The sequence below is a fragment of the Engystomops pustulosus genome, chromosome 1 (genome assembly GCF_040894005.1).
Source record: "Engystomops pustulosus chromosome 1, aEngPut4.maternal, whole genome shotgun sequence".
Lineage (NCBI taxonomy): Eukaryota > Metazoa > Chordata > Amphibia > Anura > Leptodactylidae > Engystomops > Engystomops pustulosus.
The window spans coordinates 255,740,713-255,765,946 of record NC_092411.1 but is presented as its reverse complement, the minus strand read 5'-3'; the positions used below and the strand labels follow the sequence as shown (position 1 = coordinate 255,765,946).

The 25,234-nt window shown below is 40.1% G+C and overlaps 1 protein-coding gene across 4 annotated transcripts in view; it reads right to left on the bottom strand.

Moving 5' to 3' along the window:
• Nucleotides 1-25,234, bottom strand: part of RBM47 (RNA binding motif protein 47) — a 111,009-nt gene that overhangs the window by 48,447 nt on the left and 37,328 nt on the right. For all 4 annotated transcript variants that reach the window (XM_072125293.1, XM_072125272.1, XM_072125282.1 and 1 more), the window contains one exon: nt 3,241-3,442. The gene's annotated coding sequence lies outside the window, so the exon portion shown is untranslated. The remainder of the gene's footprint in view (nt 1-3,240; nt 3,443-25,234) is intronic.

The following is a 25,234-nucleotide window of genomic DNA, read 5'->3' as shown; positions in this document are numbered from 1 at the left end:
CGGCGACGGGACGACGGGACGCGACGCCGAGACGCGACAGGGAACGCGGGGAAGGTGAGCGGGGAAGGTGAGGGGGAGGTGGAGGAGGGCAGCGGACCATACTTACATAGGTCCCCGCTACCGGAGACAGCAGATCTCCCGCTGGAGATCTGCTGTCTCCGGTCTCCGGTAGCGGGGACCTATGTAAGTATGGTCCGCTGCCCTGTGCCCAGCGCCATACATAGGGCGCACCGGACTATAAGGCGCACTTTGGATTTCCACGGAAATCCAATGCTTTTAATTGCGCCTTATAGTCCGGAAAATACGGTAATGAGACATGTTGTACTAGCTACGTGTCCTTCGAAGTTTTTTTTCTCCTTTTTTTTTAGTCTATATTTTTAACAAGCTTGTCCCTCTCACCCTGTTACTTCAGAGAACGAGGCTGGTAATGGAATGCCCTTCAAACTCACGGTCGATTGCTTCTAGTAAATGTTTCACTAGACACTAAACAACCCCTGTGTTCCACCCTCAGTGCAAACATTGTATGAAGGATGAAAAATAATATTCAGGAACAGTCACACAGAACTTTGAAGGTGGTAAAGATTCAGCCTGTGAGAACGTTCAGGACACTTGTTGTGTTATTGGTATCAGATCAGTTTCACAGGGCGATTTTTTTTTAAATGTTACCAATAGTTTTAATGTTTACTAAAATGTAGTATATTACGGTATATAGAAGAGGGTCAAACGGTTCTCCTTATGGAGAGATTGCCAATTAAGGCCACCTTAAAGCCATAGATGCTCTACTAGGGAATTCTGGGAAGTATGCAAATACATGTTTTAAGGTGCTAAATGGGAAACAATTGCTCCTTTTGCTATCTTAAAAGGCACCCCCCTTAACACCAAGTATGACCTACAAGAAGTCTAAAAACATGATGTGGGATTAAGCCACATTAAATCAGTATATCTAGTCCAGAAGGAATGGGCTCCCAACTGTAGAAGATACATGTATGTATATTTAGGGTTGCACAGTTTAGAAAAAGTATTAGGAATATCATAAGGGGGAGGGGTCGTCTGCTTTGAATCCTCATAACATGTATTTACCGTCAAGTTTAAGTGCGATTAGGACCTGTATTTCTAGCAGAAATCTCCTATCCTCAACTTTGATTTAATGCATCTGGAGGGTGGAGGATATTTACATGATGAAAACTTCTTCCATAAGACCTTTGATTGGGCCTCACTGATGAGACCCTGGGTTGCGTTTCAGAGCTCTCTGGCTTAGGCCACTTGCCTACGAGCGAGTGCAGTCAGAGAAAAATGCTCCATGCGCTTAAGAGATCAGCTGTCTCAAACCTGGTATCACTGGACTGAACTGATATTCTGAGTTCAGTCCAATGATAAGAGGTTCAGGTTGGGAGGTCCTTTCAGTGCACGGAGCATTTTTCACTGACTGTATGCGCTCGTAGGCATGCAGCCTTACACTGATATTGTGGCAGACCTGGACATAGGTCTGCTTGGTGCTCCTCGCTCTAATTCTTGCTCCTAATACACATTAAAGGGGAAATACACCTTAAAAGCTTCCATGTCACAGTGACAAGTCAAAAAAGGCTACTGGGTGAGGGGAAGGTCAGTAAGTTTGGTCCCCCACTGATTTCCAAATTGGAAGTACTATGGTGTTTTATAAACCAGTCAATGAAGGTATGTGTCAGATATTCCATCACTGGGAATGTTGGCCTATTACTTCTCCTTTCTGGTGGAATTCCTCTTTTACCATTGATCACAACTGAAAATAAGAACTATGCGGCTGCATATCTGAATATTATATGTGTTATCGAGTCCTATTGTTTGCTATTGTGTTAAGTTCCTATTTTGTTCGGTGCTGCATCACCTATGTTTCTCCCAGTCATTTATTTGGCCTAGTAGCATATGACGACTACAGCCATTCAGTGATGATTGGTAGTTATGGCTATGAATGATTATCTCTATGATTGGAACCAACAGGCCTGTGATTATGGAACATGGTGATGCTTCATCCTGGCGGTTCCAATCATAAAGGTAGCATTCATACCCATAACTACAAAATGTCACTGCTTGGTTGAAGCAGTCATTTGCCTAAAGGCCTATTACATAGAACAGAATGAGCTTTAGTGCTGGATATAAGCAAACTAGGGTTATATTTATTTAATTTCTCTAAGGACATTTGAGGAACGTTGACAACTGCTTTAATCACTGTCTAGAGATGAGCAGAACCGAGGTTCAGGTCTGGGTTCCTTGTTCATGCGTGTTCCTCCCGGCCCCGACATATTGCAGGATTGGCTGCCGGTTGTCCCCCTAGCCAATCATAGCCCTGGCACATTGATATAGACATTAACTTACCGGCAATATGTCTGGGTTAGGAGGAACTTGCCCAAATGCAGAACCTGGACCTATACTTTGGGTAAAAGGGGTTTAAGCTGACATTTCCCACCTATTCATTCACTGGCGATGTTGGGGGTAATATCTGCTGATCATTACAGGATCTGGGTATGAACCTCACCAACCTCTAGTCAATGACATGTACTAAGTTAACCTCATTAATAGACATTCCTTTTAAAATACTAAAACATATTAAAGTGGAAATGTTGGTTATAAATGATGAATACTACGGCCTTTCTTAATGGTTCAGTCTATGCTTTAGGTGTGGTGTCCTCGTGTTTATTCTTTGTATCTCCACCACAGTAAAAATACAGAGGGATTTTTAGAAACAGTGTAGTCACATTAACCTTTGGTTTTGTTGTACGGTGATAAGAAAAGGTGTGTCTGGCAGTAAAGAAAACTAAAGACTGGCTCATGAAGTAATACTGCATTTTACTCTGTCAAAGGCAAAGTATCTACACCTAGTAAAGTTCATACAACTACACAAGGACTTGCCACAAGTAGTTAAATAGGGCTAAGAATTGTCCATCCTTCTCCAAACCCTTAACTAAACCTATTAAAGTTCAGAGACACAATCCAGGATGAAATGAACAGAATGTACCTCCGATTACCTAAAAACCACACCAGCGACATGTAAAGGTTAAGCCATTCCACTTTACTTTTAGACACACATTAGATAATCTTCTAAAAAAACCTAAGAAATGATCTGCTCCTCAGACGAGGTAACTTGTAAGGTTAGTAAATTGTTAATCCGTCTACTAAGGAGCCAGTTCATGAGTGATAAAAGAAAGCAAAGTTCAGAGGTCCAATGTGCCAAATTATAGAAAGGTTTCTGCGTGTTTGGCATACCTGTTTACTGGTGGAGACGGGAGAGGGCTGCGATGGGATTGTGTGCCTTCTGAATGGTTTTCTCAAGTCTACTGAGTTTCAGTGCTCACACAGCTCAAGGGCATCAGAGGACTCCAGTGTTTACTTAATACTAGTCGAGGAGGTGCTCTTACCACACCGCTCTACCTGACAGACCTTTGTACTGCCTGTTCATCTGTGATACCTAGAACATAAAAGAAAATAAAAAACCTTAGAAGAAAAGTAAGAAGTAACCACCGGGTCCTACAACACAAGAGAAGACCCCACATTATCATACAGCAAAATGTAAAGTATATGATCATGTCGGTTTCTTTAATGTATAGGAATCATACGCTTAGTGATATTAGAAATGAGGTATAAAGCACACAGTGACGTCACGATAAAAGGATAGTTATCTTACATAATAGAAAACAGACAAATTTAAGTATCTATGGAACGGAAAACATGCATTCATGTGGATATTTTGTGATGGCCCACTTTAGAAATTATGAATAATTAATGCCTAGAAGGGCCGTTTCATATGACAAAATTAGCAAAGAGACTCCATATGATGGGTCAATTCAGTTTCTGTATTCTCTTCCATTGTTGACGGTCATTAGTAACTGCAACTAACATCACAGTAGAAGGAGTCTACTTATTTCTAGAGTCCACAACTAGCTGCTATGTTTGGTTCTATATTCATGCCCATTTGGAACTGCCCTTGACATCATTAAGTTATGCTAGTCAAAATCTTACAGGTGCTTCTATATACGATGGGCCAGTTTCCTCAGTTTGCCCCAGGGCCCTTTGGCATGAGATGTAAAATGTTGTATTAACCCCTTATTAGTTATGTTTCCAATCGGGGAGGAGCTCAGCTATCACTATGTGCACCTGTCACCTGGCACCTGCTGAGAAAAATGGATGAAGCGTCTGGGGAAGAAAATGTGTCACAGAGACAAGAGCCTGAAGCAAGAGTAAAAGTGCATACAACCAGCACATGCTTTTCAGTGCACAGTTATAGGACACGTGCAAATGCTAGGTCATAGGTCAAGGGGTAACCAGAATGAAATGTGCAACATTTGTTAAGAGGCACCCTTAAATCTGTCTGCTATACTTTGCTTCTTTTACATATTTTTTCTTTTTTTTTAACTACTATCTTTTACAATTTTTCAGCATCTTATATTTGCAAGTTTTAGATGTTTGCCATTCAATCTATTTTCTACTTTAATGTCATTACATTTTTCACATTTTTGCCACAGTTTTCTGATGCTTCTTCAACACAGACAGAAAAATTTCCCCCTCCCTTATTCGTTGAAAGTCAGTCACCTTTCAGCATGTTTTAAACATGGAATGGGATTTGAACTCAAGACCTGATTATTTGGGCAGCAAAATGTCAGGGTCAGTCACATACTTCACATACTGACCTGTTATTAGAATCCCTAGGATCACTATAGAACATTGCTATTGAGGCTTTTAGGCTGATACTGTGTTCTCAAGTAATAATGATCAGATAAAGCCACGTAAGTTGTCCACATCTTTCATTATAAATAACATTGTTTATATTGTTGACAATTAAAATATTTAAATGATTGGGGATCTCTTATTGACAAAACTTGGCATTAGAAGTCCTCTGCATTGGAAGTCCTTGGCATTGGAAGTCCTTGGGATTAGAAGAATGAGACTTTTAGGGACAGGTTGCAGAAGTGAATTGTGTGCAGGATCCAGCAGTCAGACCCCCAACTTTCAGACATTGGAAAAGTGATAAAGGTGTTCATGGCTCAACCCCTTTAATTGCCTCCATCTTAAAAATATAGGCAATACCTTTCATTTTAATGAAAAGAGAACAACAAGGAATTGTCCTATTCCTCCCTCCATGCCCACTTGGTTTGTAGGGGTGTGATGGTGCACCCAGCAGCTGAGTGGGCTGGCGTGGGGGGGGGGTACCTGCCCGCACATACTCAATAGCCATAGCCTGCTCCTGTTCTAGTACCTAGCACGAGCATGATATAAGTCTGCCCTATTGAGTATCATCATAGTATGAGCAATGCTGGGATAAAAGAATAATAATTGGGACAAGATGGTTAGTCATCAAATCCCATTCATTTCATACCCATGTTTCCTTGAACACTCCTGACAGTGACATAATAACGTTCAGCGTCGCTCAGACCTCTGCAGACTCTCCCATGGTTTTTCTGATGTCCTTGTTGTCTCCATTTAGGAAACATTTAATGTTAATATTTCTATGTCACATTGTGTGCCGCTATGAAAAACTCATGGATATGAGTCAGCTGAGTTTTTTTTTTCTCTAGTAAAAATAGCTTTTTGATAATGTGTGTGCTGATTCTTCACTTTGTTTTCCTGACTTTTATCTGTAAAGGGTCGTGCGCTTTCCTTTTGTTGATTACATTTTCTAAAGTCTGAGGAATAACAAGTGTGATGTTTTTTCAGTAACGTATTGCTTAATTTCCAGGCATATTCACAAGAGTAAGTTTATGAGAGATGAGCGAGATTACTTTTTAAGTTGGGGTCAGGGGTGTCAGGCACCAGGGGTAATGGACCAACTGGACCCCCGTGGAAGATGTTGTAAGCCGACACCTGGGAGCGAAGTCTCAGTAGTACCCGGTTTTCACCAGAGCCCACCGCAAAGTGGGTTGGACTTGCTGCGCCGTGGTACCACCAGGTCGGTTCACAGGTGCGACTTTGGGAGCTGGTGCACACGCACCCTAGGAGGTGGGGACGTGCACACCTGACCGACGCAGCTGAAGCAGGAACGCAGACAGGTAAGTCGGGGCACGGGTGAGCAGCCGTGACAAGGGGTTTGGTTGTGTTACAGCCATTGTTAGTAGGTAGGGGGGCCAATAAACCAGATTGGCTGCGCAGCTGGCAATCTATTGACATATGTCCAGGTCGTCTGGGATGCACCCGAAACCCAGACCTGGACTTAAAGTTCGGGTCCATTCATCTCTAATCATAAGTAAAAAGCGTCTGGGATGTTGTTGTAAACTGATACCAGATACAACAGATTAATCCCTTCTCCCCACTGAAGTCCACTAAACCTAGGATGATCCAGTGGCCCAACTTAAATTTTTGGGCCAAATGCAAGATTTCGGACACGGCCTCCCATTATGTGTCATTTGTATTAGTAGTGACTGGTATAACAGAGGTTTTTGGCCTGTTAATTGGCTCTCTTGATCTGGTATCTCGATCGGTGGGATTCAAAGATGTCAGCCCCCATTCGAAAGTCTTTCAACTGCAGAACTAAAAACCTGCAGTAGGGATTATTGTCCCAAGAAGCTTGGTTCTGGCATCATACATAGGCAGTAAATGTCAAACCATTATAAAAGGGCCCAAAATTTTCATACAGCTCAAGGTTCAAAGCAGTTCTAATTTGTCCCTGAAAGTATTTAATCTCTACATAAAGGCTGGGGTATATAAAGTATTCCATGTCAATGGGGAAGCATAACACAAACATATATTGGCCCTAAGCATAAGGGAAATGAAGGTTAAAAATCGAGAATTGTGCAATGTTTTTTTAAACGTCTGAGTTTTTATTTCTAGGGTCCAGTGCCAAGCCCCGCTATGAACCTAGCAAAAAAAAAAAAAACTATAAAACCCTATCACACCTTACCATCCTGATAAGAAGTTAGTCTGGTAGTTTATCTGACATTCCCGTCTAGTAAGAACAAGGTTGGGTGACTTCAAGACAAGGACTTTCACCGGGTTGTTAAACAAGACATTTACCCAGAGGGCTACCTTATAGCAGAGAGATGAAGCTTATAATTACGGTACTATACAATGCAATCCTTACATTTCTAACCATAAAAATATCAAATTGAGAATTTGCACAAATATAAATCTTTTGAGCAAAGTAAGTGAGTACAGACTACACCTGGCTTACATAAACAGGCCACGGAGCTGAGGAGGAGTCTCTAGAAGGACAAGTCATTCATTCCGTTCTTCTAAGTGGATGTTCTAGGTATGTGTAAGGGTTCCAGCATTCTTCAATATTTCTTAAGAATGCAATTTAATCAGATTTTTAGATTAATCCGATTCTCTTGTCATCAGATTCAGTGTTCTCAGAATTGGTGACAGATGACATATTAAAGGTAATGGTCAACGTTTCGAAAATAAAGCAAGACGTACTGTAACTCTACTATTCCAGTGACTAGTAGTGTCTTTATGAGGCTATCATACAAATTTATTGTGTATGTGGGGCTCCCACCTTTAGACCCCTAACAACAGATGTAGAAAAAATCAAGGATCAGCTGTTGGATTTTGACAAGCCTAGTCCTTTTGAAGTTTAAGGGGTTGTACCATGTATTATTCTTATTCCCCTTCTCAGTAACTGATGAAGTGGAAGGTCAAGCATGGTGTGCTACTGTTCCGTTCAATAGTAGCGGAGTATAAGAAACAGCCGAGCACAGCACTTAGATATGTCTGGCAGTCCCATTCATTGTCTATGGGATTTCTTGGAGAAACCAAGGCACAGTACAAGTCAATTTGTGACAGCTCACAAATAATTCAATGGAGTAGCAGGACACAGGCACGACCTGTCACTTCATTCAATTACTGAGAATAGGACCTTGTGAACTGCAGGTGTCTGTACTCGTAAACTGCAGGAGTCCTTTCTCCAAATCGGTGGGGGTCTATTCTTATGATCAGTGGGGGTTCCAGCAGTCAGACCTTTATTAGATTGTTATCCCTTATCCTGTGGTGCTCCCTTCTCTGCATATATGCACATTGGGCTGGGCTAAGGATGCATGTGTCTTATGAAGTCAGGGGGAATAGGCTGTTGGTTACACAATCCTTTATCCAACAGCAAACTAGTGTATGACCAGCTTTAACTTGTCAGGGCAACTTGGGATGCTAAAATACCCACAGGTCCTGCTAGTTTCCCACATCACTGTATATCATCTATGTTGGGGCTGCAATACAAAATAACCGCTTGTACCCAACGTAGTTCTCTACTCCAAGTGCAGGCACAGTTGTTTGGTGAAGTTGTTTTGTACTCGTATAGGGATATTTGGGACACTGAATCCCAAGTCTATGAGGACCTGTGGGTAGCTTTCTTATTGTAAATGTTTCCTTTTTATAAAGAGTACTCACCTCCCGTTCTGGCCTTCCTTCCTTTGCTAGAATCTTAGTTCTAATATTCAAGTAAGGCTGAGGGGCTGTGCAGAGCTACTGGACCAACAGGACTTCTGGATCAATGCCACCAGAAACATAAAATTTTGTAAGTATTGTACAGGAGCTGTTATTGACACGATTACAAGGTAGAACTGTGTTTACGCCTGCATGTTTCAGTGGTTCTTAGCTTATAGTTGTCCCCTCATTCATCCTCATTGATAGTGTAATCCTACACAGTACTTCCATTTTTGATGATGCTCAAAATACATAAGGACTTATTTTATGCACCATCCCCCACCCCTGGTCATCCGCTGTCCTGTCTGGCACCGCCTACTGAGCGTGCAGAGAGACGGTAACGTCACTGTTTCTCTGCAAATCTCAGACATATGCAATGATTACATTCCTTGTCCAGCTGCACTGCCATCCGCGCACGGAATGGAATAATCACGCATTCGCAATATTTGCAGAAAGTCGTCACCGGTTCTATGAAAACTGTGTAGGCCAGAAAGGACAATACAGGACCGGGACATGAATAAAAATATTAGCCTCTTGGGTCAATTTGAATATTATAAAAAAAAATCTTTAAAATGTGGCCATTCCAGAACAAACTAAGATTCTAGTACATGGGGACAGGATGGGGCGGTGATTACTAATCATCTACCATCAGTGATTCTGATAGAAGTTGTCCTTAAAGTGAAAATATTTTTTACAGTTCCTGCTCTGAGTTTTATTGAACAGGCCAAAGCCACTGTGTGAACACAGCCTAAAGCTGGATCATGCAGAACAACATTGCCCTCTGTTGCATAAAAGTATTAAGAGCCTGATTCTGCGCATTAGCAGTACCCGATCTGTGCTACTAATAGCAGGATATCATATTAATAAAAAATATCAACATTTATGAGATCAGGTTTCATTTTTGTTAGTCATCAGGTTTCAATTCTTGGCATATCTGGTGTAAGGGTGTATTTATTGACATTAGAATGGGGCCCTAGATCAATGCAATAGCATTCAAGAGCATAAAAAAATTCTGACATTTGCATGAAAATGGGTCAAATTGGCACCTAAGATCAATTGGATCTAGATGTACTCTATTATGTATATACAAATGTAGACAGGGAGAGCACTCATACGGCAAGATTGTTTGTGAGGAAGGGACATTGGTAAGAGGGAGCCTAGGGGGACACTTTATAATGTGTTTTCAGGATATTACATTGACACTCTATCCTTTATCTTTTCAACTGGGTAAGGTTACATTGTCCAAAAACCACCTGACTTTTTAAGTGAAGTCACTAGGTCACTGAGGTCTGCTATACATCATATTGGCTGTTATCCCAAACCAAGAATGCTACCTATGAGATCCCCTACATGTGAAACAAAGAGGTATATCTAAAGAGGAATGTAGATATAGAGATTGACACATAGTCCATGCTTGAATTCTTTTCAGGTTGTTTACGCCCCAAGAAGTTCCTCTTATTCCAAGCAAAACGGTGCTAAACGCTATTGTGAACATGAGCAGAATGTGCCATAATATGGTTAAGTAAGATTTTTGAAGTCTTGCATGTGACTGTATTAAGTTCTTCCCCAAACAAACCATTGTTTGTAAAAGCAGAAAAGTAAGAGGATTACAAATCACAGCTTGCATAACCTTTCAGCTCCTAGTGAGAACATATGGAAAAATAAAAGTTGGAAAACTTTTAAAAAGGTTAAGAAATGTTAAAATTAAAAAGGACTGACCCTTCTTCACTTTAAACTCACTACAACCCCATACACATTAGATGTTCAGATAGTCCTGCCAAAAATGGGAAGTTCTGCCTAAGATTAATCTCATGTGTTCGCCTCAAAAATGAGCATCATCAAAAATGGGAGTACTGTACTGTGTAAGCATGCACTCTTAATGAAGGGACAACTTTAAACTAAGTACCACAGATGGACCACATAAAACATACTGGAGTTCTACCTTACAGCCACATCAATTACCGATCCTGCACAATACTTTTGCCCAGTTCTCAAATTTTAACCCCCTAGTGTTGTCTACACAATAAAGAACATTTTAATTGCTGTTTTTGTTATTATCATTCAGTGATGGTCACTGTAAAATTCAGCAGTATGGACGGGCACTAGCTGAGCAGACAGGTCATGATTCCTCTATGCTATGAGATACTGTGTGATAACTATGTGCTTAAATTATAAGAGTACAGGGTTTATCTACACTTTGATTTAGCTTCTGAACATTATGCTAGTATCAGACACATAGAAAGAGATGAGACATGAAATTGATGTAAGACACAATGGCACACTCAGCTCTGCTACTTCGCAGTATTAGAATTTTATCTGTGAAATGCTGTATTTTTGTTAATAACATTGAATAAGAGAATTTGTTATTTTGTTAGCCTAAGTATATTTAATAATGTTGTCTTTGTGGGAATTCCCCTTTCAAAACTTTGCTGCTTCTGGTGGCATTGGTCCAAAAGTGATGCTGTCATATATACTCTGCAAATAATAGTGAAGTAAATCTCTGGCCTTGGCAGTCACCTGTCATTTATTTGGCTTAGCTGTCACATTTACAGTGTAGAAAGCTTCATCACTTCCACCGTGAATGGACTGGAAGCAAAAGGGAATGGAGAACTACTAATTTAATCATGGGGTGGAGCCCTGAGGTGAGGTGAGTCTCTCTTTTTTAAAAAAAAATTTTTTAGCAAAAGCAACCAATTTGGGTATCTAGATTTCGAAAAACACCTTCAGATTGTTACAAAAAATTTCCTAAAACGCAGTAATTAATAGTGCAAATGATAACAGTAAACTTAACTTTATTAAGAAAATATGTTCCTTTGTCCTTTTTCCTCTACCTTTATTCCTTTAAAAGGAAAGAAGGTTTGAAAAGAGTTACTCATTAGCCTTCTCATCTCTCTGAAGTGGGTGGATGTCAGAAAGCTTTTAAATACACTGCTCACTGCAGGAGAAAGAAGCAGAAAAAGGCACAGGGAATCTGCCTTACTGAATAAAGTATATTTAAAAGAATTCTATTGTGATCTATTAATTTCTGCAATGTGATGAATGGAGGTCAACCGGATATGATAACAGAATTTGTAATAATGATGGCGTGTATTATAAAGGAAGATACAGTACCTTTTTATGATCTGTGACTCTGGATTAGTACATACTTTGAAATAAAACACACCTTTTGTGATGCATGTGCTAAAATTAAAAGTTTGCCGAATAGAACGTAGCGTTAGAAAAGGCTAAAGAACTTAATTAAAGTCATATGCAAATGTATAATCAATGATTAATTCACTATCCATCTTTTATTGGCAGGCAAGACATTTGTAGTTTGACAGCAAGGAATGTCAGAAATGACAGTGTGTTACTTTATTATATTTAGGTCATGATATATGTAATTCCTTTATTACACGGTTCAATAGTGGAAAAACTCATCAGAACTGGTTGCCATTTATGGAGAATGACATGGGAGAAATATTCTAATAATAAGTTCTTCAAATAAGGGAGAACCTATGAAATGAAGTCAAAATTCACATGTGCCATCCACAAAGTAAAACTACTACCCAATTGGATTATAACTGATCACAGATACTTAAAATCTGTAAAACCTAAAGGGGTTCTCCCATTTTTGTCAATACATATTACTGTTTGTATAATGAACAATTTACAAATCATAGGGGACATATACAAATATAATATCACATTACAGAGTACAAAAAGTCATATGGAACAATAGGAGTGTGGGCCCTGCTCACATAACAATAACATTTATTTTTTTGAAATGTGAATTCCCCTGTAATTCTGGCAAATATCTTTGTTTGTCATCCGATGGATAAAGAAAGGATTGGGCATGTTCATTTTTGACATGTATGATCATTTGTTGTCGGGTCGTAACCTAAAATAAATGAACAAGTCATGGCTCATCCCTCTCCATTTGCAACGCTTCCTAGGTCCATCACCAGTCTCTACTTTTTGCCCTTTTGAACACAGGGAAAATGACCACTCAGCCAATCGTTGGCCACCCCTTAGACCCGCCTCAGCTGTCCTGAGGAGTGATTGGATAAGTGAACTCAGGAAGCAGTGGAGCAAGAATGGAGAAGGATCGCTTATTTTATTCTTTTATGCTATTCGGCACTAGTTTACTATCTTACTATTATGATTTATTGACAGCTTCAGGGGGTTTCAAAAAACAGAGCGCCATTATATATATTATTTTACATTAGTGGGACGTTTCATTTATACTGGCATTATATGATTTTTCGTTTTTGTATTTATACATTAGCAGTGAACAAAAAAAAAGCAAGCTGTTCCAATGCAACGTGTCCTAATGAGTGCATAGATATTGTGCAATGTATAATACACTTGGCACACACATAAGTCTCACTAGCATTCTGTAAAACCTGTTTCTTTTGTAAGCATGTATTAATTTCCACTGACAAAACACTCCCTCCTTCTTGCTTTATACAAGGGCTTCAACTTTGTACTGGTTCAAGCTATTTTTACTGCATTCTCCTAACAGAAAGTGACAAAGACCGAACACAACATAAGTCCCACCTGCAATGTAAATCTAGCTCACAAAAATAACACTGAACCACAATTAGACAATCACAAGGGGAAAGCAAGTTACTAGGTAAAACAAACATCAAATTAGTATAAGCTGCCATTTTTGGCCACTGTATTAATCCTATCAGGTTGGGAGGGTTATACCAATTGTCTACAATCAAAATCAAGAATTGCCCTTTAATTCCAAAACAGCAACATTCTTCATACTTCTTTATTTCTACCTATTTGTAAACTTATAAACTCGATAAAATACAGTCATAAACAAAAATAGTGGCACTCATGTCTATGGGTTTTGGCTTATATTGCAAATATAACCTCATTGACGTCAATAAGGTTGAGCTGAAATACCAGGAAGATATAGAGGCAATAGTTGTATCGTTCCTGGAAAACTCCTGGAACAGTCGGCAAAGATTACCGGTGAAATGAGACAATTATATTGTGTAAAGTGATCAGCAATTTTCAATATACCATTGTTCTCATAATTCTTGGAAATGAAGGATGTAACACTTTTGAATAAAATCTTGGTGTAAATATATGACAGACAGTCCCAGACTTAAGGAAGCCCGACTTACAGATGACCCCTAGTCACAAAGGGACCTCTCTGAACACAAGTAATTTATTGTACTTTAGTCTCAAGGTGTCTGCTATGAAGTTTTATTGCTAATCCTTGTTCCATTGTCAACTCAAAACTTTTAAAATCCAATTTTAAGAGACATGATTTGGCTGGAGTTACACTTGCAAACTATACCTGTTCCAACTTACATACAAATTCAACTTAAGAACAAACCTACAGAACCCATCTTCAGTTCATAATACTACTTGTATTGTGTTACATAGGAAATCTGAATTCTTGGACAAAATCTGGGAGATCAAGCAGATACTGTCCTTATATTAAGAATATACAGGAAAATACATGCTTCCATAAATGTATCAAAGAACCCTACGCTTTTTATGTTTTAATCAGACACTCCTGGTTTGAAACAAAGGTTAAATCTGGTTAATACAAAAAAGGTTTCATTTAGAATATTTTTCTTCATTATAATGTGTGACCTTCAATGACCTCAATGACCTTCCTGAATACAGCTGTAGTAACATTCTAAGGATAAAAGAGGACCCCTTTAAGTTTCCAAAACGTAGTAATGAACAAGATACGTTCTGTAGGATTGTTCTTAAGTCAGAACTGGTATATTTTGTGTAACTTCATACAAGGTTTTTTTTGGACCTCTATATTTTGAGTTGTGATAAGAACCAGAATAACCAACAAAGTTGCATTTCAGACACTTTTGATAACTCTTATGTTGACCATTGCAGCCCGGTGCTAAAGTTCAGTAAATTACTGGCATCTAGATCAGAGATCACAGTGGGCAAAGATGTCTGTCTATAAGGCTACATGCACATGACCTGCAGTGGATTATAATGTAGGCGGTTTGGGCAGTAGCCCGGGGCCCAGGTCTTCTATGGGAGCAATGGCCACTTAAACCATCCACCAAATTTTATACTGAGAAGGATCTTCACCCATGAAATTCTTGTACATCTGTTCCTGCTCTCAATACACATGTACACAAGAGCCATTTCAGGACTTTTGAAGGTCCTCGAAAGGTCCTGAAACCGCAGATTGAAGGTTGATTCTGAACCATATGTACAAAGTGATTCCAGACTTGTAGGGGCTATAATATTAATGCAGCCCAGGGCCCATGGCAGTCTTAATCCGACCCTGGTGTGCTCAACTGGGCCAGATCCTGGGTGAGAATGCAGCTGCTTGCAGAAGAGGGGAAGGGGGAAATGCTCCTCACCTCCCCCTCTACATTAAAAGCTAAGCAGCCATGGTCACAATCCGGCAAAAGATAGGACATGTGCTATCTTTTGCGACATGGTTGGCCAGCTCACAGTGCAGTAAGAAATAGTGTGTTCATAGTGTGTGATCTGGTGCCATAGACCTCCATTGTGGCTGTGATCTGGTGTGGACAGATCACGGCCACAATAACAGTCATAAGCATGACTTAACTAGGAGTTATCTGTAAGTTGGGTGCAGTCGAGGACTGTCTGTATTTCAGAAAGAATCCACAACCCATGACAAAAAGATGACATACTAGTCTACCCTGAGTATCTTTCATATTAGTTTTCCCATTTTGTGTTGTATTTGCATTAGTATGTTGTTGTGCTTGTTAGTTGTAAAGGTTTCCTTGCCAGGCCTAAGTGCGTGTCTATAAAGACTTGTTCAAATAATGACGTTATGTACAATACTTGCTTTACAATGTGCTATTCCTGACACAATGAACTTGTTGGTAAGATCCTGACCAATGACAGTAGTAACCTGTATTTACAAGTGCCGTAAAGTTTAGTCACAGGTAAAGTTGTATCATTTTATGGCTGATAGAAATATGTTCTCCACCCAAAACTCTTTCGTATGGACCATAAACCCAGAATCCTATTTTTCCTTAATAATGATGTACGGACAATTTCCTTCTTCCATATTCCATACCAACTGATCATTTTGGATTACAGTTTATCCAAAATTGATCACAACACCTTGGTCAAAGCTATATTTCTGCATTAGTTATCTATATATATAGTACTATTAATGTTTGCACTATACATCATGCACTACACAGGAATCTAATGAAGCACCTCCATAGTAAGGTGCCCGGTAGTCACCATAGCCATGGCAGTCCAGGTACAACGGGGTTCTTCAACCCCAAATAAGCAGAGAGCATGCTGAAAATGATGAGACATTCTGCAGATTAGCAGAATAATCCCTTTAATTACTCTTGGTGACTTTAAGCAATAAGTCATGGAAATTGCCTCCATGCTCGTGAATATGGGTGAGATTGATTGCATCAAGTTCAACGTAACAAAAAATTCCAGTCTATGTATATCTGTCAGTCTGGTTCTCCTTGAACTCCAAGTCAGCCAAAACCACCTGTATGAAGCTTAGCGGGCTGTAACCAGGTTATACTGCATGGGCCACAGCTTTACTTCCCTTTTGCAAAGTTTCTGCTTGTAACATCCTTTTCTAGTCATCAATACTGATGGAAAATCCAGCATGGACGACAGGATCTTTGATGAAGCTTAATTTTACGACTTTATATAGAATAGGGTTCAGCTCAAGAACAAATTCATACACGGCAACCGACGAAGCAGCTTTTTCGGCTTATGCTTTACTCAAAGTCTTGAGGAATTTTAAAGGGAATCTGTCATCAGTTTTGCCCAAACAGAGCTACAGACAGTGTTAGGTATTGTCCCTGGAGATCTGCGTAACCCTAGACTTTGTTATTAGTAGGAGCAAGACTCTAATTATGGATCATATTCCAAGAATGTAGCTGGACTCGGAGCACTCGGGTGCAGAGGTGCATGAGATCTCTTTACTGAACACAGCACCGCCCCTCTGCTCTGAGTCACTACTGTAAAAGGCTTCTGTTTTTATACTACAGCTATTCCTGTGATATGTTCAGATTGATCAGTCCCTGTTGTGGTCAGAAGCTATAACTACAGTAACATATCCCATGCACTTTTAACGGGAGACTCAGCCACAGAGATGTGGCTATTGATAGAAAATACAATATGGGCAGACACAACATATATGGCAAGATGTGATGATGAACAATTGGGCTCCTTATTTCAGATGACTGGAAGCAATAAAAACGACAAATGTGAGCAACACAGTGGCTCAGTGGTTATCACTACAGCCTTGCAACGCTGGGGTCCTGGTTTTAAGTCCCATCCAGGTCAACATCTGCAAAGAGTTTGTATGTCCTCTCTGTGTTTGTACGGGTTTCCTCCAGGTCCTCCGGTTTCCTCCCACACTCCATACTGGTAGGTTGACTAGATTCTGAGTGCCATAAGGGCAGGGACTGATTTAGCAATCCCTGTGTAGCAATGAAAAATCTGTGCGCGCCATATAAAAAAATAAAGGAATAGAGTAATGTGTAATATATACAATCTTTCTTCTTGGAATAGTAGGATGTAGTTCAAGGCTACATTAGTCTGACAACCAGCTGACATCTCATAGTGTGTTGTGTGGCATCAACCTGTCTATAACCGCACCATGATTGATCCACTTAACCAGGATAACTTAATCAATCAGCCACATCATGAATATAGTCAAGACAAGCTCATAGCTTCAGACCACCCAGGCAGTGAAGAAGTTAAGTCCCTAAACATTACTTGCTGAAAATTCCTTAGTGTATTACTGCATAGCACTAGGGTGGTGTGACAAGGATCAAAAGATTAAAAATTTATTTCATTTAACTCCCTTTGTCAATCTTTTCCTAAGAGTTTTCACTTTCTGTACCAGGGGTCCCGCTGCTACAATAAATCAATAGTATAGTCATATAAAATAACAGTTTCATTGTAATGTATCTTGTATATAATAAGGTGCAATATAAAGCCAGGGTATGATGGCAAATTGGGCACCTAGGACTTGAAAGCATAGAAGCCATGTTTATCATGCCTTAAAGGGGTTGGCTACTAATTTCAAACTTTGCCAGGGTAAGTACAAGACCCTTATAGAGTCTCTCATATTGTACTTACAGCAGCAGATAAAGTTCTGAGTCCTGCTGCCATTAGATCACGAGACCAGTGGGTCCCAGTGGCTACAGACAAACTTTCCAAGGGTAAGTACAAGACCCTTATAGAGTCTCTCATATTGTACTTACGGCAGCGGATAAAGTTCTCAGTCTGAATTCTGAAGAAGTTAAAAGTCCTGCTGCCGTTGGATCATGTGACCAGTAAGTCCCAATGGCTGAAGAGCTTATCAAGGTAAGTACAGTATGGGTGACCATGCTATTCTACTTGTAAAGTTTGTTATTAGTGGCAAACCCCTTTAAGGTCCATACACATTATGAAGGCAGAGAGTCTCCTAATATTTCCATAAAAGAAGGATTAAGCTGTTGGATTGCAATATTCTCATTTTTTTTTCTTTAAGTGGAGTCTGTCAGTAACTGGGGTTTAGGTTAAAAAAAAACCTCCATTCAGAACACACGCACACTCAACCTTACCAAGTGTGACTGTGGATGGGGGAAGTTGAGAGGAATCACTGATGACCAAATTATCTTCATATAGAAGAACATGGCAAATTAGTTTAAGTCATTAGTGATCTATGTAAGGACCAACTTTATACAGAGAAAGGAGTAGAAGGGAGTGGTGATGCGGTGATGGAGGAGGATCAAGTGTTCTTTCACATCATTGGTGTCTGGCATTTGTATAAAAGGATCTGGAAAAATATTAAAATCCATTGTGATCTTTAATACGTTTGCACAAAAGTAGCATAAGATTAACTTTTGTGCCGGAATCCTTATTGTACGGTAGGAGGGACTGTAAAGTGATAGAGAAGCAGAAAATTATCCTTCTCTTTTTCATGTTTATTTTCTCACGGGGCATTAACATATACATTTCAGTTTTGACAATGGGGACAATGAAGGGAAACACCTATATTTTACACGTTCTGGAGAGAAAAACTGTGAACGCTCTGAAGGATGGGTGTGCGCTCATCACAAAGTGTGACATCAAGCCGCAGATTCTTTAAAGAGAATCTACCCTGGAATTTGGTTTCTTTGGCAATGTAGTTTCAGGTAATCCAGACTAAGAGGGATTAGAAGTGTCAATTTTAGGTGTTATTTTGTGTGGGGTAGAAGCCTTTCTGCTGGAGAAGTATGAAACCAGCAAATGAAGTTGGAACAATGGAAAGTTGTAAATCACAAGTTCTGGTACATGGTGCCTCGGGGTTGCACTTACACTGTAACTTCTGTTTCAAAAATTACACGTCTTATACTGGAAACTAGTTATTTTCACAGGTTCATGAAATTATTGCCAATCCTAATGGTGACCATACTCATCAGCTAAACATTGGGCCAATGCAGCAGTTTTGGCACGAACAGTGGACCCTCTAATGAGTATTGGCTCAGGTATTATAAGGATCGAGGCAGATGTTGGGGCATAGGTTCCTCATATATGTAATATTATGCAGTGTGTCGATAGAAGACTAAGGCCAAGTTGTCCAGAATATGTGAAAATGCTATCTGTTCTACTGTATATTTTCCAGATTGCTTATTACTTACTATGGGTAATAGGGTGGGTAAGCCCTATTATTTTATAAGAATGTAGACTAGTCAATACCTGTTTCCATGTAAACCATAAGGAAAGTCCTACCTGGAAAGAAGAGGTTGTTGGTACCTAAATATTGACTGGAGATTGTAAGGACCACCTGAGCATTGGGTTTTAGTTCTCCACTTCAATGGAAACAGCTGTATTGTGATTTTTTTTCCCGTTAAGACTTAACTTTTACTCTGGTTAAAATGAAAAGGTAAAGTTGGACTTCAAAACGTAATGTGCATTATATAAGTATTTCCACACTTCTGCACACAGGGAAACAGAATCCTTGTGCTAAGTACTATACTATTTTTATCCTGTTTAAAGGGTATCTACCATCAGCTTACCTGATATTATTACTTACCTCCCCATCCTGTCCCTGTGTGTACTAAGCTTTATTTCTCATAACTCTGAATGGCTGCATTTCTTTGAAAAATAAGTTTACTGCATATGCAAATGAGCCTGGGGTGCTCTGCACTTGGGGAGGCATGTAAGAGGATAACATCTGCTGCCCAGTGTGAGATTTGAAAAGAGAGCTCTCAGAAGGCCCCAAGGTGTGAATATATTACGGTGGAGCCTGGTGGTGCCCTGCATTTTCATAAGTAATAAACTAATTTTTCACAGAAATGCAGGCTGTGAAATTATAAGAAATAAAGCTTGCAACACATGGGGAATCTGATGGTAGATGTACCTGTACTTTAAGCTTCAGTTCAATAGGCCTTAGGGCTCATTCAGAGGGCCACTATGGGGGCTGTGATTTGCATTATTTGCAACTAGATCAAGGCCAACATAGACTTGTATGGTTCCTGGTGACGCTGTGGTGAGCAAATGGTGTTTTGCGGCACAGTGCATCATCGTCGGAGAGTATGAATCTGGGATCGCGACTCGGACTTGTAAGTAAATGTGCCCCAATGGGGCAAATTTACTTACCCGGTCCTGTCGCGATCCCCGATCAGGACGGTCCAACGAAGATGAAGTCCGGCGCAGTTCATGTAGCTCGTGCGCCCGATTTCCTGCATCTGTTGCTTCACCGCTGAAGTCCGCCGGAGTTCACCTTCTTCTTCCCAGTGCTTGGGCTTGTGACACAATTTAAATGTTAAATCCCGTGTGTAGTCCCAATCCGCCGGGTTGTCCGACGACCACGCCCGCGTCGCATGAAAGTCGGCCCGATTGCGGCAAAATCCAATCGCGTGCGACAAAAACCCCTGTTCAATGCGGTGCAAATCGGAAACCGCTGAGAAAACTGATGAAAATGCGGTCTGTAGACCCTTAGTAAATGAGCCCCAATATGTTAATTTTGCATTTTGCCCTTTGATAAGTATTAATAGCAAGATCACTATTGCATCATATATTTTACTACTATAAAAAGGAGCAGTAAGCAATAGTATGAACACCTTTTAGGAAGACCATAACTCCTCCTGATCCACCTCCAACACAAAGGCCAAGCAAGTTTTCAATGGGGCAGGGAAATATATGGCAGACAGACACCAGACACTTAGTTTCACCAATAGCAAAATGATCTGGCATAGAATTTCAACATGCCCAATTCAATTACTTCTGGCATGGAGACTTGGGAGCCCCCGAAAGACATTAGGCAGTATCCTACACTATACAACATAGGCAGGCAGGGCTGTCATTACAATATGTGTGGGCCATTGTTGGACTGTGGTTTCTTGGGCCCACCAGAAAAATATAATTAGCTCTTCCGGTACTCTGGTGGGCCAGTCCAACATTGCATGGAGCTACCATTAGGTGCTCCATATGGCAAATCAATATGTGTATATCACCAGCAAAATACCATGTTCATTTACAACCATTATTTGGATATTTTTAATTGCTCCCATTACTTTATCTCACAATTGTTACTAACCAATAGTCCATTGTTGCATTAGTTTCATAATGAAATATCTCAATGTTGAAACTTTAGAGAGAGGTCCTTAAAGTTCATGAATGATTTCTCACTCGGCATTCCTTAGACTCAGTCTAAATAGGGTCATCTAGTATGAGATGAAGAATGAAAGACATTGGCCTGCTTCTCGGAAATTATACAAACATCAGCCTGAACACTGTAGGGTTAAAGAGGAGATCTTAGTGCTCCATTGACTTCTCTGTGTCACTGAACCCTCCTGTCTTAAGAACACAAAGCTCACATTGTGTGGAGTAGGATACTGAGAAGATGCCCCTGATCTTGGCAAGGTCTAGGTGCACTCAGAACCTAGCTATTAAAGAAATACCAAAACAAAAAAGATATTCATGCCACCTGATGATTGTCAAGTGGGCTTTCCCACAGCAAACATTTCACTTCTGCAGAGTCCATTACTAGTCTCTTTCTCATTTAAAAGGACATTATGCCACATAGATTAGATTTGACTTACAGGCGGCACAAACGATACAAGATTCTCAAGTTTTGAGTGAGCCTCATTTCCTAACAATGCTCTTGAATTACTTTTTGACTATGATCCTTGTCCAAGAGGACCCCTCATTACCTCTGATGTCCATGTTTTAGTCAATACATAAATTATTCATGACAAGCGTCTATGGGGTGTGTCTCTAGAGACTGACATTGTCAGCACTGATTGGACATTGTCAGCACTGATTGGACATTGTCATCACTTCCCACTTGGTAAAAGTAACACCTCTTTGTATTAAGTAAAACATAGGTTAATAGGCATCCAATGACAGAAGCCCTGGTTTTGATTAATGTAAATTAGATTAAAGGGATTACACCAACAATTTAAAGGGCATCTACCACCAGGATGAAGGACTGTATGCAAATGAGCTTGAGGGGTGTTAATGGAGCCTGAAGCCTCTCAAACTTATTTGCATAAAGTCTTTCATCCTGGTGGTAATGTCCTTTAAGTTATCTTCTATCTACAGAATAATTTGATTGGTGAGGGTTCGACTGCTGTGAACCCAACAACCACAAGAACAGGACCCTGAGCATTGCAAAGAATGAGGGTCCTGTTCTCAATAATGGGTGGAGTTGCAGTTCGAATATGCGCCTCAGTGCTCCATTCTGTTTTTGGTAGTGTCGGCAGCAGCCAAGCACGGTGCTCAGCTATCTCTGGCACTGCCATTTACTATCTTTGAGAATGCCAGAGATGGCCAAGCAGTGAGCCCCACCATTTCCAACACTACCGTACAATTGAATAAACAGCTGGGACCCACACGATCATGAGAACGCAACCCCCAGCAATCAGAAGAACTGGAATCCCGTCCTTACTACTGGGTGGAGCAGCAGGATGAGCATGCCTCCAGCTGCTCCACCCAGTAGAGAAAACTAGTTCTCCTGATTATTGTGATCATTGGGTTCCCAACAGTCTGACCACCTCAAATTAACTTGTTGTGCCCTGTACTAAAGGGATTAAAGTGCCCCCTTCATTTTTCCCACCTTCTTGCAAAATAAGGGTTTGTTTAATTTCATAGACTCAAAGTCAGCAAAAAGAAACAAACGTGATGCTCAACGCCTGCTGCATATTTTTATCATGTGTCTTTGTTATGTCTCAAACACAGATAAAATCAAAGTTGTAGGTCATGCGTATGTTCAGACGAAGCTCTCAGTTGTTTTTTGGTGGTAGTTTGACGTATGTATGCACAGAAAGATCATTGCAACGTGATAGAGTTATGCATAGATTGTATCATCTGCAATTCATAGCTTCTATAAATTTATAGCGGCTCTATTTTTTAAGCATCCTGGCAGAATGTTATGTCAAAGATTTCTGAGCGGTCCAAAATAATGGATACTGTCTTCTGTCACGTATGACACTATGAGACGTCAGAAGGTCAATTCTAGATGGATTTCTTATTTAATTTGTGACAGACCCCTAAAAGGCAATGGGGGTCATGTATCTTTGTTTTTGTTATCTATGTTTAACGTTGTTTTGGCGCAGTTGTGGTGGAATTGCCGTTTTGCGACTTTCCATTGCACCAAATGAATATAGGACAATGCAAACCTCATGGATTGCAAGTTGTGGCGCAAATTAACTTCAGTCCCCACCCTGGTCTATGTTCTATGAATTTTGATAGTATTTTGTGACTTTTTATCCAGCTGTCAGAAACAACCGAGTCTGAGTGCAGCGGAGCTCCGAAGACAGACATAGAACTGTCATAATGCATTGATGAAATAATCTAAAGATAAGCAGTGAACATAGTGTCCAACCTGTAGGCCAGGGGCATAACTACAGCGGTAGCAGCCATAGCAGCTGCTATGGGGCCCACAGTCTCACCCGACCTGCCACACTAAAGAATGGAGAATGTGCAACATTATATACATGTTATGTAGCACATTGAACTGTATGTCTTTGTATATATGGTGTGTATATAATGTATACATGTGTACATACAGTATGTATGATAATATGATGTATCTATACTATAAATGTGTGTATTTGTATATATATTGTAGGTGTGTGTTAGAAGGTTATCTACTGTATGAATAAGTGTATAAATCTATATCAGTGCATAAATGTATGTGTATGAGTGAAGAACCGTATGTGTATATAAATGTGTGTAATTGTAAAAAATGTGTGAGTATACAAATATGTATATTTTATGATACATATATGTATACAGAAATCTGCTAAAGGGCCCTGCCTCTCTTAGTTAAGCCCATGCTACCAGCAGCATGTTTTGGAGCAGCAGGAGCTGAGCAGATTGTACATAGCGTCCTATCTGCAGGCAGCAAGTTATAGAGATGGAGGAGCTGAGCAGATTGTACATACTGTCCAATCTGCAGGCAGCATGTTATAGAGCAGGATGAGCTGAGCAGATTGTACATAGTATCCTATCTACAGGCAGCATGTTATAGAGCAGGAGGATCTGAACAGATTGTACACAGTGTTCTACCTGCAGGCAGCATGCTATAGAGCAGAAGGAGCTGAGCAGAATGTACATAGTGTCCTATCTGCAGGCAGCATGTTATAGAGCAGGATGAGCTGAGCAGATTGTACATAGTGTCCTATCTGCAGGCAGCATGTTATAGAGCAGGAGGATCTGAACAGATTGTACACAGTGTTCTACCTGCAGGCAGCATGTTATAGAGCAGAAGGAGCTGAGCAGAATGAACATAGAGTTAAACCTGCAGGCAGCAGAAGTAGCTGTGCACAGTGTCTACTAAAAGGGCTGAGCTAATTGATCTTTTTTGGCCAAACTACTTACCGGTGGTTTGTCTACATTAGATGAGGACCGGATCACTTTAACCTCCTTGTACATTCTCTATTTAAGTAATGGTGCATAGAGTGCAAGGCAACTCTTTGATTAATAGTATTTTCCATGAATGAGTTTTTGTCCAATTTCAGTTAACATTACATGAACATGCTACCTCTGACCCCAAAAAGCAGTCACAGTGTATATTTATGACACATACATTTTTTGTAAGTAAAATAAAGTGGGACGGAGGACAAATGTTGCAAAACTAAATATAACAAACTGCACTGCCAGCAGCATTGTTCTTTACAAGGTGACCTTGACACAGAGGCCTCAACTCCTCTGCCGCCAACCAAGAAAGAAACGCATTGTCGATTTATTCCTAATTTTTTTTAGGCAGGATCACAAAGTAACAATATAAAGTTATAAGAAAAGATGTTCCACAATTATTATTTTACTAATAAAAATATTTGCAAAAATAAGACAAACCCTAAGAAGAGATAACAGCTCCTCTACTGACATATAAGCTCTTGTCCAGGGTGAAAATTAATGTGGTTTGTCTAAAAGATCCATGTTTCCTCAATCAAGATCTCAAATATCTTCCCCCACACAGGTCATGTTGTGGCGATATACAGTAATTATTGTCTGGGCATCAGTAAGTGTGTCAGAAATATGTGTATATATATATATATATATATATATATATATATATATATATGTATACATATCCGTATATACTTGAGTATAAGCCGACCCTAGTATAAGCCGAGGCCCCTAATTTTACCACAGAAACCTGGGAAAACCTATTAACTCGAGTATAAGCCGAGGGTGGGTAATGCATTGATCACAGCCTCCCCAGTATATAGCCTGCCGGACCCTGCCCCAGTATATAGCCAGCCCCCTGCCCCAGTATATAGCAAGCAGCGGGGAAAGCCAGAAAGGTTTTGATATATTTTTTTACTCGAGTATGAGTTTGAGTTTTCAGCACATTTTTTTGTGCTGAAAAACTAGGCTTATACTCGAGTATATATGGTATATCTATATATATCTTTGTATAGATGAATTATTGAGGACACTG